This window comes from Lepidochelys kempii, chromosome 24, assembly GCF_965140285.1.
Source record: "Lepidochelys kempii isolate rLepKem1 chromosome 24, rLepKem1.hap1, whole genome shotgun sequence".
Taxonomy (NCBI): Eukaryota; Metazoa; Chordata; order Testudines; family Cheloniidae; genus Lepidochelys; species Lepidochelys kempii.
The window spans coordinates 7,200,322-7,213,680 of NC_136403.1; the positions used below are offsets into that span (position 1 = coordinate 7,200,322).

General features: G+C 50.6%; 1 protein-coding gene across 4 annotated transcripts in view; it reads left to right on the top strand.

Annotated features, from left to right (window-relative positions):
• ADAMTSL4 (ADAMTS like 4) overlaps positions 1 to 13,359 on the top strand; it is a 59,959-nt gene that overhangs the window by 1,576 nt on the left and 45,024 nt on the right. Inside the window, exon 2 of one of the 4 annotated variants that reach the window (XM_073322869.2) lies at positions 8,610 to 8,726. The exons of the other annotated variants lie outside the window; for them this stretch is intronic. The gene's annotated coding sequence lies outside the window, so the exon portion shown is untranslated. The remainder of the gene's footprint in view (positions 1 to 8,609; positions 8,727 to 13,359) is intronic. 4 annotated transcript variants of the gene reach the window in all.

A 13,359-nucleotide genomic window follows, 5' to 3' on the forward strand; every position in this document is an offset into this window, starting at 1 on the left:
TTTTAACTTTTATTTCTTGCAGAGACAAAGCTTTGCCCCATCCCTGCCTGGAAAACAGCTCAAAATAAATTGTTATGGAATGTGCAAGTGAAAAATTCTCCCCCCTCCCCAGCGGTTTTCTCCTTCCCAGTTGTGATTCTCACACTTGAAGGCTTTGGTCCTGATCCAAAGCCCCTGTCGAAGTCAATGGCCAGGCTGCCCCATTGATTTTGGGCCTCTCTGTGCAGTAGCAAAGAGCAAAATGCTCCATTCTACTGTTTCACTTTGGCATCCAAAAATACTTCAGATTCTTTCATTTCAAAGGGCTCAGGGAAGGGGGCAGGGAGGGGGATGTTTACAAACAAGGATGGGTTACAGAGGGGAAGAGAAAGGTGCATGCAAAGCTCTGGCCTTTAGCCATTTCTGGGCCCAGCACAGATCCACCCTGAGGGTCCGGGTATTTACTGGGCTGCGTTTTCCTTTTTCTAAGATACTCCAGTGAGGAATCTGGGCAGTGGAAGCCACTGGCAGCTCTGCCGTTATCACTAAAGGGGCAAAGGATTGTGTTGAGAGAAATATAAAAGGACCCTGCATCGCATAAAGGAACCTAGAGAGTGCTGTTGGGTTTTTTTAACCCTGATCTATAGCCACTTTTGGCTGGCACTTCCCTCCCGTGATATATTCGAGAGTTAAAACCTATGACCTCTCTCCCATTTGGTCCTCGGTGCCAGCCTGGGTGGTCCTCGGTGCAAGCATGGGATTGGGTCTTTTCTCTGCGATAGATAGATCCATATTTTTATGGGACACATTGCTTCAAACTCAGCCCAATTTGGTGCCAATCCGTCGCACCCAGCCCAGGACTCTGTTCCCAAACAGACTAAAAACCACCTCTTGATGCGTATCACCCCATTGCAGCAGCTGCTGGGGTGACTGGAACCTCAGTCCTTCCAGGAGTACGTGTGCTGGACTCTGTTTTCATTCACACGGCACGGCTTAATCCCCGAGGGAAAACGTTAGCGGGCCGTAATCCTCTGGGAGGTGGCAAGCGGAACCCACCTGCTGTCAACTCCCAGCAAAATTCCCTTTATAGAGCCATGTGTCGAATAAAGGCCCAGATTGTTTCACTGCATTGCAGTGTGCTGATTGGGAAGCTCCCGTGTGGAGTGGAGTTGCTTGGTGGAAAAAAAATGACTTCACTATAAATGTGTTAGTGGGCTTTCTCTCCGGTGCATATGCACTGTGGTAGCAGCTCGAGCAAGGTGGAGTGTGGGCCACATCGGGACCTCCAGACACTTTTGAACAGACCCCCCAAAATCTTTTTATTTGCTTATTATGATCATTATTGTTGCTGGCTGTTTTTTTATTATTTTCTCTGGAGTCTGGACCTTGGCTATACCTTGACCAAGAAGTTTGGAACTTGACAAAAGAAAATAATTGACTACCCCTGGGATAGACTTTCTAGAGCTAGCTTTCACAGAATCATAGAGTTGGAAGGGACCTCAGGAGATCATCTTGTCCAACCCCCTGCTCAAAGCAGGACCAATCCTCAATTTTTGCCCCAGATCTGCAAATGGTCCCCTCAAGGATTGAACTCATACAACCCTGGGTTTAGCAGGCCAATGCTCAAACCACTGAGCTATCCTTCCCCCCATTTGGAAGAGGAGAGGAAGAGGAGAGTTTGTTTAATCATCAGATCAGGGACCGGGAGTCATGACACCTGGGTTCTTTTCCCCGTTCTTCCATTGTGTTACCTTGTTCAAGTCATTTGCCTGCTCTTCAGTATTGCCAATGACAAGTGTTTGAAAATTATGAGTCATCTCTCCACCCCCACTTGCGGGCAAAAAATAAATAAATAAAATCCACCAGATTGGTTTAGAAATGATGAGATTTCTAAAGAAAAGAATAAATTTTGTGGGCTTCCTGTAAGGCCTCGGGATTCTGAGACTTTGATGTTCATGACTTGCAGCTTTTTTCATAACCATGAGGGCGAGTAATGTACTATAAAAAAAAAAACCCAAACAAACAGGAACCTGAGATTCTGATATATTCACATGACTCCAGCAGCTGGGTCTGCAAGAAAAGCATCAAATAGCTCAAGATTCTCAGTTAAATTAGGAGAGCTGACACTACAGGGTTTGTGCCTCTGTCTTCCTAAGGGGAGAATATTCCTTGCTTTTACAGGGGAGTTGTGAAATATAACTGGTTAGGGTCTCACGGGCTCCCATGGGAAGTTTGCCTGAGTGGGGAGTTCAGATCCTGGCTATCTGTGAAAGGTTTTGACCTCCTCCAATGAAAGGTGATCTATAAGAGCAAAGTATTATTTAACAAGGATATGGGGATATATTGTACGCTTAGAGGAGGTGTATATTTGAGTGGTAATACCAGCATTAACCCCTGCCCACGCATTAACCCTAAATCCTGCCCCCAAGCCCCCAAATCCTCTGTCCGAGTCAGTTTAGAACCAGCACGGAGTACTAGAGACTAAACCTCATATCTAGCCTGATCTCCTGTAATCTAAGGTCAGGAGCAGCCCCAGAAGCTTTGAGCGGTCCCCAAAATAATGTGCAGTGGCATTTGCTAATTGCGGCCTGGAACGGAACAAACTCTGTTTCTAGTGGAAGAGAATGGAAAGCCAAAGCTATTTCAGTGCCCTGCAATGTTCAGATTGCAATCCATGCCTGTGACAGGGCAGGGTGTGTGTGTGTGTGTTATGACTTTGCTGTAGTATAAAATCCCTCCTAATTGATGGTTCCATGCACCTGGATTATTCTGTGTATTCTGGAGCACCACCCTTTGTGCTGGGCACCATCCCAACACATAAGAGATGGTGCCCGAGACATCATTAGATGAGCTGCAAGTAGCATTTCCCTGCCATATTTATCCCTTTGATTGGAGTAAGTGCGCAGCGAGCCTAAATGTCACGTTTAGACGCTTCCTTTTCACACCTCTATCCATGGGAATCAAAGAAAGTAGAGACAGAAGAACCATATGGGTTCATGGCCAGCACTGGATTTTTCCCTATGCACACTGGCGATGCTCTGGTAGCTTTCCCTTGCAGGAGCCGCCACCCCTGCTAACAAGCTGGCTTGTCTCTCTACAAAAGTGTACTCAGCCAGAGATAGTACAGCGGTACAAGCGTCCCCTCGTTATAGAAAGGGGCTTACAGGAAGGGGCAATAAACTATCTCAGCATCAGGCACTTTTATACCAGGACAACAGCTAGGTGTGAACCAGGCTTCAGAATGTTCAGTTGACCGCCCTCTTGAGAAGGGATAATAGACGACCGAGGGTACGTCTACACTGCAGAAAAAACCCTGTGGCAGCAAGTATCAGAGTATCAATTGTCTGGGGTTCACAGGGCTAAACATTGCAATGTTAAGTGTTCCCGCTCAGGCTGGAGTTGGGGCTCTGAAACCCAGAAAGGGGGGGATTGAGTTGACCCAGGCTCTGGGACTCGCTGACGTGGCTTTTGTTTTGCAGTGTGGATGTACCCTTAGGCCCTCATTCTGCAAACACTTAACACAGAGCTGCTGGACTTTATGACCAAGAGAAATCATGCTGAAATCCAGTTTGTGAGGGAAAACCTGGAAAATTTGGGAGAAATGTTTCATGGGGGGGTAAAAATCCCCATTTCCCACTCAGCTCTGGTAGTGACGTTTCTGCCACGGATGCTGATTTGCACCAGTTTGCAGCATGTTCTGCTTGACCGGCCCTTGTCCCCCGGTGGATGGAAGCTGATTCGGTGGATGGAAGCTGATTCGTTACTTGGTACATCTAGTTACAGGTGCTTTCAGCAGCAGTGTGTGATCCTGGCTGTGGGCCTGCAGCTGCAATGACATCCATGCAGGCGGACTCCTGCACCCAGATCTGATTGCAGGATCGGGGTTGGCTGATCTCTGATTTAATGCAGATGGTGAGGTTGTTAATATGAAAGGCTAGATTCTCCCAAGAACGCAGGGCCAGATTTCCAGGGGATCAGCAGTGCACCCCTGATTGGGGCTAGATTCTCCAAAGCACTCAGCACCCAGCAGCTCCCATGGTGAGATTTTGCAAAGATGTTGGCAACCCGCCCCCCACGCTGAGCTCATCTGAAACTCTTGGGCTTTAGGAAGACGCAATCTGTTCTTGTGTTCCAAAACGTGAGCAGCGCTTGGACGCTGGTGTTGAGGAGCCTTGTAAAGCAGATGTGCAACCAAAGGAAGGCAGGGACTTTTAATGGGACTGAACTAAGCGGAGCAGTTTGGCTCCAAGCGGGAGCGTTCTCCTGATGTTGGCTCTTCGTTTCCTCTTGTCTCCGTGTCTCTGCTTTATTTCCCAGCGATTTGCCTCCTTTTCCAGTGTATCTCCAAGAAAAGAGTACGTCATAGTATTAAGGAACATATGTGAGTGTAATGAATTGGAACAGGTCCGGGTCTCCAGGGAGGCGGTGTGGCAATCCGGAGGATCTGGGGCCTAGTCCTAGACCTGACACTTAACGTCTGCCCTTAGGCAGGTTATTCAGGCCCAGATCAATCGATGGAAGGGAAATCGGTGGCCGTCAAGAGCCGAAATCCCTTTGAAGAGCTGGGCCTTAGAGCCTGTGATACTTACGCTTGTCCTCAAGTCTATCCCCGTTGGGCTAAGCCTGTGTTTAAGCGCTTTGATAAATGGTACTCAGGTGTTTTGCTGAATCAGGGCCAAAGTAACTAGTGATTTGGGGGGCCCAACGTGAGACAGGCTACAGGATGCTGGAGAGGCCCAGTTCCTGTTGACTCTGATTGGTGTGGTGGGTGCTCAGTACCTTTGAGGCACTAAAAATCCAAGGCCCCCTCTGGAAATTTGGCTTTGAACTTCTGTGATGTGTTATCACCAGATGGGGAAAATGCCTCCCTGAGTCAATGGGGAGGAGTGGAGGATGGGCTATAAAGCTCAGGCTGCAAAACTGGGTTCCCTTAACCCCTCAAAGTCCCAGGGCGTTTGAGGTGTCAGTCCCGGGCTGCCTCTAGTCATTCCTGGTAGATGAAATGCCTCCTCCCTGGAATGGGCTGCCGATGTGCTAAGTGGCGGTCCTGCTACTTCGGACCCTGCTGTTTTACTGTCAGATGTTGCTGTGGTTTGAAAATCCCACAGAGGAGAAAGTCTCTTTTCAAAGACACTCAGGCCCCTTATATGTGATGGGACAGGCCAGGCAAAAAGAGCTGGGACTGGGTTTTGGTCCCAAGCTACACCCCCTTTTCATCAGTCTCCCATCCAATTGGTCAGTTCTATGCTGACCATAGTCTCGGCAGGGGGCCGATGGAGAGAGGAGGTGGAGCCGTAATACAAAGCACTCCGGCAGTCCTTAGCTGGTGTAAAGATCCTTAGGGGGCGTGTGGCTCAGAGCAGCCCTTAGGCTGCTCTAAGTTGTGGCATGGGTTGGCCCAGCCCTGAGTCAGACCGAAGATCAGGGGAGGAGGGAGATGGCTTAGAACCACTCTTCTTCCCCTCTTAGGGTCCCCTCGCTCTTTGCAAAGATCATGGATCTCCATTTTATTGTGATGACCTGGCTTTTGTTTAAGGACTGAACCACTGCTCTTGTCCAGATATTCGTTACTAGGGAATATGAAACAGCTTGTCCAGTGAGAAAGGGGCAGAAAAGCTATGATGCTGTGTGGGAAATGGCTACAGGCAAACAGTCCTGTTTTGAGCTGGCTAGTTATAATATGGGGTTTTCCTCTCCCTTTTTCTTTATTACTGTCAGGACTATTTGCCTGAAAATGGGGTTTTTGCTGTTCTCTGGGGCTCCCTTTCTCCCTCCTGACATCATGTTTCTCATTTCACTGTTGTAGTGTTGCCAGCTCTTGGCATTTTATCGTGATAGCTGGTGTTTCTTTCCATAAAGCCCCAGCTCCTGGAATCCTTTGACAGTACAAAAATCTCACCTTCAGTGTAAAAGAAAAAGAAGGTTTCTAGCCCTCACAGTGGCAGATAAAAGCTCGTGTCCGGAAGGCTCAAAACCCAGAAAGCAAATAAAAAGAACTCAAAATGCATTATTATTTTTAAATCTCGTTATTTTAAGCCCATCTGATGATTTTGGAGGGCCTGAAGAGTGATTTTAGGATGCTTGCAGTTGGCAGTCCTGTAGCTGGCTGCCACAGAAATGACTCTGATGTTATAACTTCAGGTAGGGAATTTATAGGCTTTGGAGCCAAATTCCTGAGTTCTCATGCAAAAGTTCTCAAATCCCTTAATAATAGAGATCAATAAAAGGAGTGAAGGCAGGATCTTTTCCATACAGAGTGTTCCTGAAAGTTTTTTCCACTAGGCATCAGCTGTCTTGGCATTCAGCATTCGTTTTATTCATTGTTTTTTGTGTGTTATTAAAATGGCTTGCTAGACAGTTAGCTCACAGCATCCAACTTTATCTGCAAATCACCTCCTGTTTTCTGTGTGAAAACATCTGTCTTAGCTTTCTGCTTTCCCCGGACACTTAATTCCTCTAGCATATTTTTTTCCCCTTTGCCCCCTCCCTTCCCCCACCTCCCTGCTGCAAACGACTGGTGGCTCGTATGAGGTTATCAGGAACTTTGTGCTCTTGAATCTGAACAAAACCGAGCAGGGCTGTTTCTTTAACAATGGGGGTTTGGATTCAGTTCATAACCCAGATCTGGGCCCCACCCAGAGAAACTCTTCCAAGCCCTGGTGTGTTTTGGAATCTGGATTTCATGGTTGGCTCTCTTACTATAACAAACCAAATGCAAAATCCCACATCTCAAATTTTGGGGCGTGTGAAATGCACGTTCAGATCGGGTTCCAAATTTTCCAGCTTTCTAGTTGAAAGAGGAAGCATCTGGTAGTTTAGATCGCCAATTTAGGGTTAGGGTGGGATTTTCAAAGGGTCTGGAATAGGAAATATTATTATAATCTCAAAAATTGTGTTCTATCCTAGAAAGGTTCCTATACCAGGCCCATCACCATGGCGCCTGGTCCCTTTGCAGTAGTGCAGTAAGAGATGGGGCTAGCATGTGTCACACTTTTTCTTTAATTTTTCTGTGGGACCAGAGACCCAAACACAATAAACTTGCCTTGACCTATGAGAACCAGAAAGTGAAACTGACTAAAAACATGAAGTGAAATTGACCAGTCTGGTTTTACAGTCAAAAGTGAGCAAAATATTAAATACCCCAATAGCATCAGGGATGAAAGCCGAACTGGACACAGATTGCTAAGTCCTGGCCTTTTGACTCCTGTTTATTCCTGTGGCGAGTGATGGCGCAAATAAGAAGCTCCCATTGTCATTCCTATACAGCCCCTTTATAATATCGTGTCCTCATATTTAACAAGTTCTGGTGAAAGTTTAGCAGCTGGCATTCCAGCACCGACCAGCTGACAAGTGCAGCTATGAGGGTTTCTCGTAGCTCGAAGGACAGTTCAGATTGTGGGGAGAGTCACTGTATGGTCTGAGAAGAGCGAGGTTCTCATCCCAGCTCTGACAAGGATTCCCTGAGTGAGTCACTGCAACGCCCTGCCTCAGTTTCCCCTTCTGTGCGATGGGGAGGATAATGCTGTCCTTGTTCACGGAGGCCTTTGGGAGGGTTAGTTAGTTCATGTCTGAAAAGTGCTGTAAGCGCTAAGCACTGAGAGCTAAGAAGTGGTTAAATAATGTGCTAGGGAGGACATAGGAGGAGAGGCAGGCAGGATACCTTTCTCTGCCTTGCCCTTAAATCCAGGGCCAGATCAGAGGGCCCATGGGCGACCCCTGTTGGGTGGTATCTGATGACGTAACAGGTGAAACATCACTTACAACGTGATCTGATTCCCAACTACCTTCACTTTTCCGATTGGCCTCAGCAGGCCCGCCCTCCGCTCCCCCAGCCCCTTACGGCGTTAGCTCGGTGGAGGGGTGGCCGGGGACAGACATGATCATGGCTTCAAGCCCAGAGATCTGGTTCCAAAGTGATTAGCACTAATTGTGTTCCCCACAGACAAAAACCCGCTGCGAGAAGTCTCCGGGCTTCTTTCCGTCCTTTGCATAATCTCCTCTGAAACCTTGAGGAGGGATTGTCTCCCTCTTGATTCTTAGCTGAACTGGCAGGTTCATAGAGTCATAGACCTTAAGATCTGTAAGAGCCATTAGATCATCCCGTCAGACCCCCTGCTTAACTGTATCCTCAGCATTGCAGGCCCCTGGAGCTCTAGCCCTGGGGATTAGGTGCTGCCGGAACTAGGGGGCTCCCATCAGAGGAGTCTTTTAATGTCCCCTGGTTCCCAGACGTTGTGGTGGCTCAGCTATCTTGGAGATTAGGCCTGGTCGGCCTGAGTGGTGGTGACGGCTGCTGGATTGACGGTGCTGGAGAGCTCTGTGTCTTCAAAGGACAGGGGCTGCGTCCGTGTAGGCCTGATCTGCAGTGTGGCTCAGTCCTACCCCAGAGAGAACTGTCTCAGGAGGGGAGGCAATGAGCCCCTGAGCTCCCCATTCAGGCGTTGACCCCCCAGGCCCACTGGGATGGCAGTGCTCACTGCCGTGAGGAATCGATCTCACCATGCCATACTCTGATCCCATGGATATTTGCAAGGTTAGGCTAGGCTGAGAAGGAACGACGCGGGTAGGGATTACAGGCAGGCTGGGGAGATGCTTCCTGAGGCTAAACGCATTGTCCTCCTTCTCCACAGCAGCATCTGCTCAGGCGATGTGATAGACACGGGCCTTTGAAGTCCAAGGTTCTGGAGTGGATTGCGCCGGGCTTGGGAGTTCCTGGCAGAGGTCGGGCTGATCAGAGAGCTGGCAGGGTGAGCGGTGACTAATTTGCAATGCCAGGGAGTTAGTCCTGCCAGCCTTGGCACAATCATCAGTCAGTGAGGCCTGATTCTCAAGCAGTGTACAGGAAGGTCATGTGGCTTAGTGGACAGATCACTGGGGTCGGGTTCAGGACACTTCCGGTCTATTCCCTCTCACCAAGAGATGTGCCTTGGCTGAGCAGTTGTCCTGCTGCCTGGCCGTGGCTTGGTGAACCCTCCCACACCCTGGAGAGATGGTGCTATTTCTAATCGCCCGCTTGGTCACGACCGATTTGGGAAGCTAAAGGGGAATGCAGGGGGCGCGGCGTATTTAGATCCCACTTGGCCATCTGAGCGAGTGCCACATAACAAGGAGCTGGAGACATCCCAACTAGATAAAAATACCAGAGCGTGGATTAGGGGCTGGTTGGCCAACAGGGGACAGAGCCAAAATCTCACATCTAGCACAACCACCTTAAAGTTAAGAGAGCCTAACTTTCACTAAGGCCCACTGTTGAGGTATCAAGGGAGGCAGTGTGGCCTCGTGGATAGACATGTGGGTTCGATTTCCACCTCGGCCACCGGCCTGCTGGGTGACCATGGCTCTGTGCCTCAGTTTCCCCATCTGTAAAACGGGGATCATCATCGCCACCTCCCTGGTAAAGCGCTTTGAAATCTACCAATGGAAAGTGCTAATTAACAGCCAGGGACTAAGTGTAACTGTAATTCATGCCCACTTTAAGGCCCTCTTGCTCTGCCAGAGTGTTGTAAATGGGAATCAGGCTCTTGTCTTCATGACAGGAAGCTGTGGTTTATCTCAAGATAGGATCTTGGTATAAGATCCTAGTGGACAGGGCAGGAATGGTTTTATCCTGATGGAGCTAATCAGGCTCAATAATATACTCCCCATCTGGAGTTTACCTGGGCTAGCTACATGCAGGTAAAAACCCCTGAGCCCTGTCTCTGCTAGGATTGTACACTGAGACAGCTAGCTCTGTGTCATGAGTGTTTTAAAATATTCCCAGCCAAACTCCGGATGAGACATCGGAATTGCAACAATGTTTACAAACTGAAAACATTTTTGGTTTGTGTCGATTGAAAAATTTAATTTCAATTTGGGCCCTTTTTAACCTTTCTTTAGTATAAATTAAGTTACATTTCGAACCACCAAACCCCAAATTTGGGTTCCAAGAGCAGCAAAATGAGAGATTTTGAAACTTTTCCCCAAGTGTTTTTCATGTCAGGAAATTGGTGGAAATGGACCTTTTCCTGCAGACAGGTTCGGTTTTGGTGAATCAACATTTTTCAACAAAAAAATTGTTTTGTCTCAAAATTCCCAGCCAGCTCAATATAAAAACGCACCTTGTTTTTGCAGTGAAATGGCCAGAGGCCGAGGGGAGCTGGTCTGATTTTACCCGAGAGTAACTGACTGCAGAATCTAAGCCAGCGATGTGGAGTGTCAGCCCCACGTTTGGGGCGTGGATTTACATGGATGACTTTTTAAATAGGGAGTTGAATGCAAATAGAAATGTGACCATGGGGTTTATTTTTAAAAGCAACAAAAACATTTGTGGTTGTTATGGAAACAGTTGCACTCCCCCCTCCCCCTCCCCTCGTCATTTTGGGAACCTAAACATAACAGCACAAGACCCAGGAAGAGAAATTGTCTAATGGGGCTGGATTCTGAATTCCCTTGCACCCCTGGGTGCTAGAGATGGGAAGCCAAAGGACCATCGTCCTCCTACTTCTGAGAACCTGAACTCAGCGGGGTGCAACGGAGGAGGGGGGCAGGTCCCCCTCCTTGGCCCCTGACCACAGCCAGGTGGCATCCCAGCAAAGCCCCTTTGCTTAGCCACATAGGGGTGGCTGGGCCAAATTTATGTGGCATTGTGACCTCATGCACCAGGTTGCAACGCCACTCATTCAGATTTGGCCTGGCCCCGCCTCCACCATAATGGAGGGCCGGCTGAAGCAAACTTGTCCCCCCCCACCACTTTTTCAGTCCTTCCAGAACCGCACCGCCCCCCCACCCCAAAAAAAAACAGAGAGGAAGAACCACACGCAGGACAAAAAGCCAGTCTCTGCCCCAAGGAGCTTGCAATGGCTGGGGACAGCCAGCCGGGTGGGCGAGCACAGGGAAACGACGAGACGATTGTGGTCAGTGTGGCGGCCGGTGGGGATGGCACAGCAGCAGCCTGGCTAGTCTCGGGTGCTTTGGAGTCACCCTGGTTAAGTAGCGTTTTAAGAGGGTTTAGAAGCAGATAATTTTGTGGATGTTGACAGGGAGCTTCCCCGTCGGCGTGAGGAGCAGCAGGGGAGGAAGGACAAAGGGGCTCATTTGCCTGCGCATCACGTGGGCGACAGAGGCTGGGATCGTGGGTCGACATCTCGAGGGCACGGGAGAGATGCTAGGGAGGGAGGGGCCAGGCCGGGAAGGGCCCTGAAAGTGAAGGCAAGTAGCCGACCTTTGATGCGATGGAGAAGAGGCAGCCAGTGGAGGGATGCAGAGTAGGGCCAAGCGACGGGCTAGGAAAACCGTCTTTGCAACAGCCTCGTGAATGGCTCTGAGCGAGGCCAGACTGTATCTGTCCGGGCCAGAGAGGAGAAGGTTGCAGCAATTGAGATGCAAGATAAGAGCCTGCCTGGTCTGGTCCTCGTCGGGGCAGGGACTGTCTCTTGCTCTGTTCATGCAGTGCTCAGCGCGAGGGGCATCTAGGTGCCACCATGCGACAACAGCCGACGGTTGTCTGCAGTGCCGGTCCCGGGATATGAGAGAGACGAGGTGGGTGAGGAGATATCTTTGTTTGGATCCAGCTTCTGATGGTGAAAGAGACAAACTCTCATCTTCTTCAACCCGAACGTTTCTCTCTCTCACCAACAGACGTTGGTCCAATGAAGCCGAGGTTCTCAACCTTATTCTCTCTGAGGGTCCCCCAAGATACTATTAAAAACTCCACTGCTCATCTCTGCCACAACAACTGTACATAAAAGCCAGGGCCAGCATTAGGGGGTAGCAAGCAGGGCAATTGCCTGGGGCCCCATGTCTCCTCGGGCTCCGTGAAGTTAAGTTGCTCAATCTTCGGCTTCAGCCCTGGGTGGCGGCTTCAGCTTTCGGCCCTGGGCCCCAGCAAATCTAATCCTGGCCCTGCTTGGCGGCCCCCCTGACACCTGCTCGTGGCCCCCCAGGGGCCCCTGAACCCCTGGTTGAGAACCACTGCAATAAAGGATATTACCTCCCCCACCTTGTCTCTCTCAACCATCACTAGAGGGAGGAGTTGGTTCACCTGCAATCCAGGGCCTGACCCCACCCTCCCGCGCCCGAGTCCCGTGGGCGACAGTGGTGTTACACTAGTGCCGCTGAAATCAGGATGGGGCCCCGAGTCTGCATCCGGTGCTGAGGAATGCACAACCGCTCAGCCAGAGGACAGGCGCAGGGGGACAGGGCCCTGGACACAGTGCACCCGAGATCTAGTGGGGATCGGTTCTGATCTCCCTGACCCCGGGCGAAATCCAGCGGGACCCTATTGGCTTCAGTGGCGCAGCCATGTAAACAGAGCAGAGCTTATCAGGAAGTGCTCCAGGGACTGACTCGGAGACGTGCTCTTCCCGGATGGGTGCAGAGGGGGGTCATATGGAAGCGGGGGGGGGGGGGGGCAGGTAGTCCCAGTGCCAGCCCATCTGGAGCTCCTCAGCCCAAGGTGATGGAAGATGATTTCAAGGCTGGGTGGTGAAACCTAACAGGAGGGATGGAAGGGGTTAAACTCCTAGTCCTGAGAACGCTGGAGTCTCCGGGGAAGTGATCAAAGCTTATAAATGCCGCCCAGGGAGCCATCTAAAGGAAGGATGGAATTAGCCTGCGTAAGGAGCAATGGCCCCAAGCGGAGGAAGGAACTGTTCGGGCTTTGCAGGGGGAATTCTTTATCAGGACAGTTGAACAGTGCGCAGCCATCCTCCCCCGCAGCCGGGGGACGGGGCCTCGGCCCTGCAGGGACGGGAACTCTGGGGGCGTGCAAGCTGCCGTCCTGCCTGGCGAGCGCCAGAGCCCCCCCACTCTGCACGGGGGGGTGGGAATGGTGACATGGGGCGCAGAGCGTACAAGGCGGGGTGTCCACGCGCGCTGTGTCTCTGGGCTGGGTACGCAGCTCTGTGCGTGGAAGCAGAAGTGGGTCTGCGTGTGCAGTGTGTGTGTGGGGGGGTTGTGTGTGTGTGGGGGGGTGCGCGCACCTCCGCCTGTGGACATCTCGGCTTGCTCTGGGCTGCTGGCTCCCGCTGTGCGGTGACCGACTTTGTCCCACTGGCTGCAGCGTGTTGCCAGCTGCCCAGATTCCTTCCACAAAACACACAGGCCAAGAAAGAAGCCTCCAGCCCGGGCTGACAGCGTCCTGCCTCGAGGGGCTGGGGCCAGGCTTTCCCCCAGGATCCTGACACAGCGGGGATTCTCCTGGCAATTGCTCTGGGTAGAACCAGGGGGCAAAGTCTCAGGGTTGTGCTGAACTTCGATCTAAGAGAAAGTCCTTATTTCAAAGGCTGGTGGGAGAGCCGAGCTTGTGTGTTGCACTGCCCGGTACCTCCCTGGATGGGACCATCTGGGAGAGCAGCAGCCCTGACTTTGGTTTGGACCTCCCCTCTGTATAACACGGTCCTG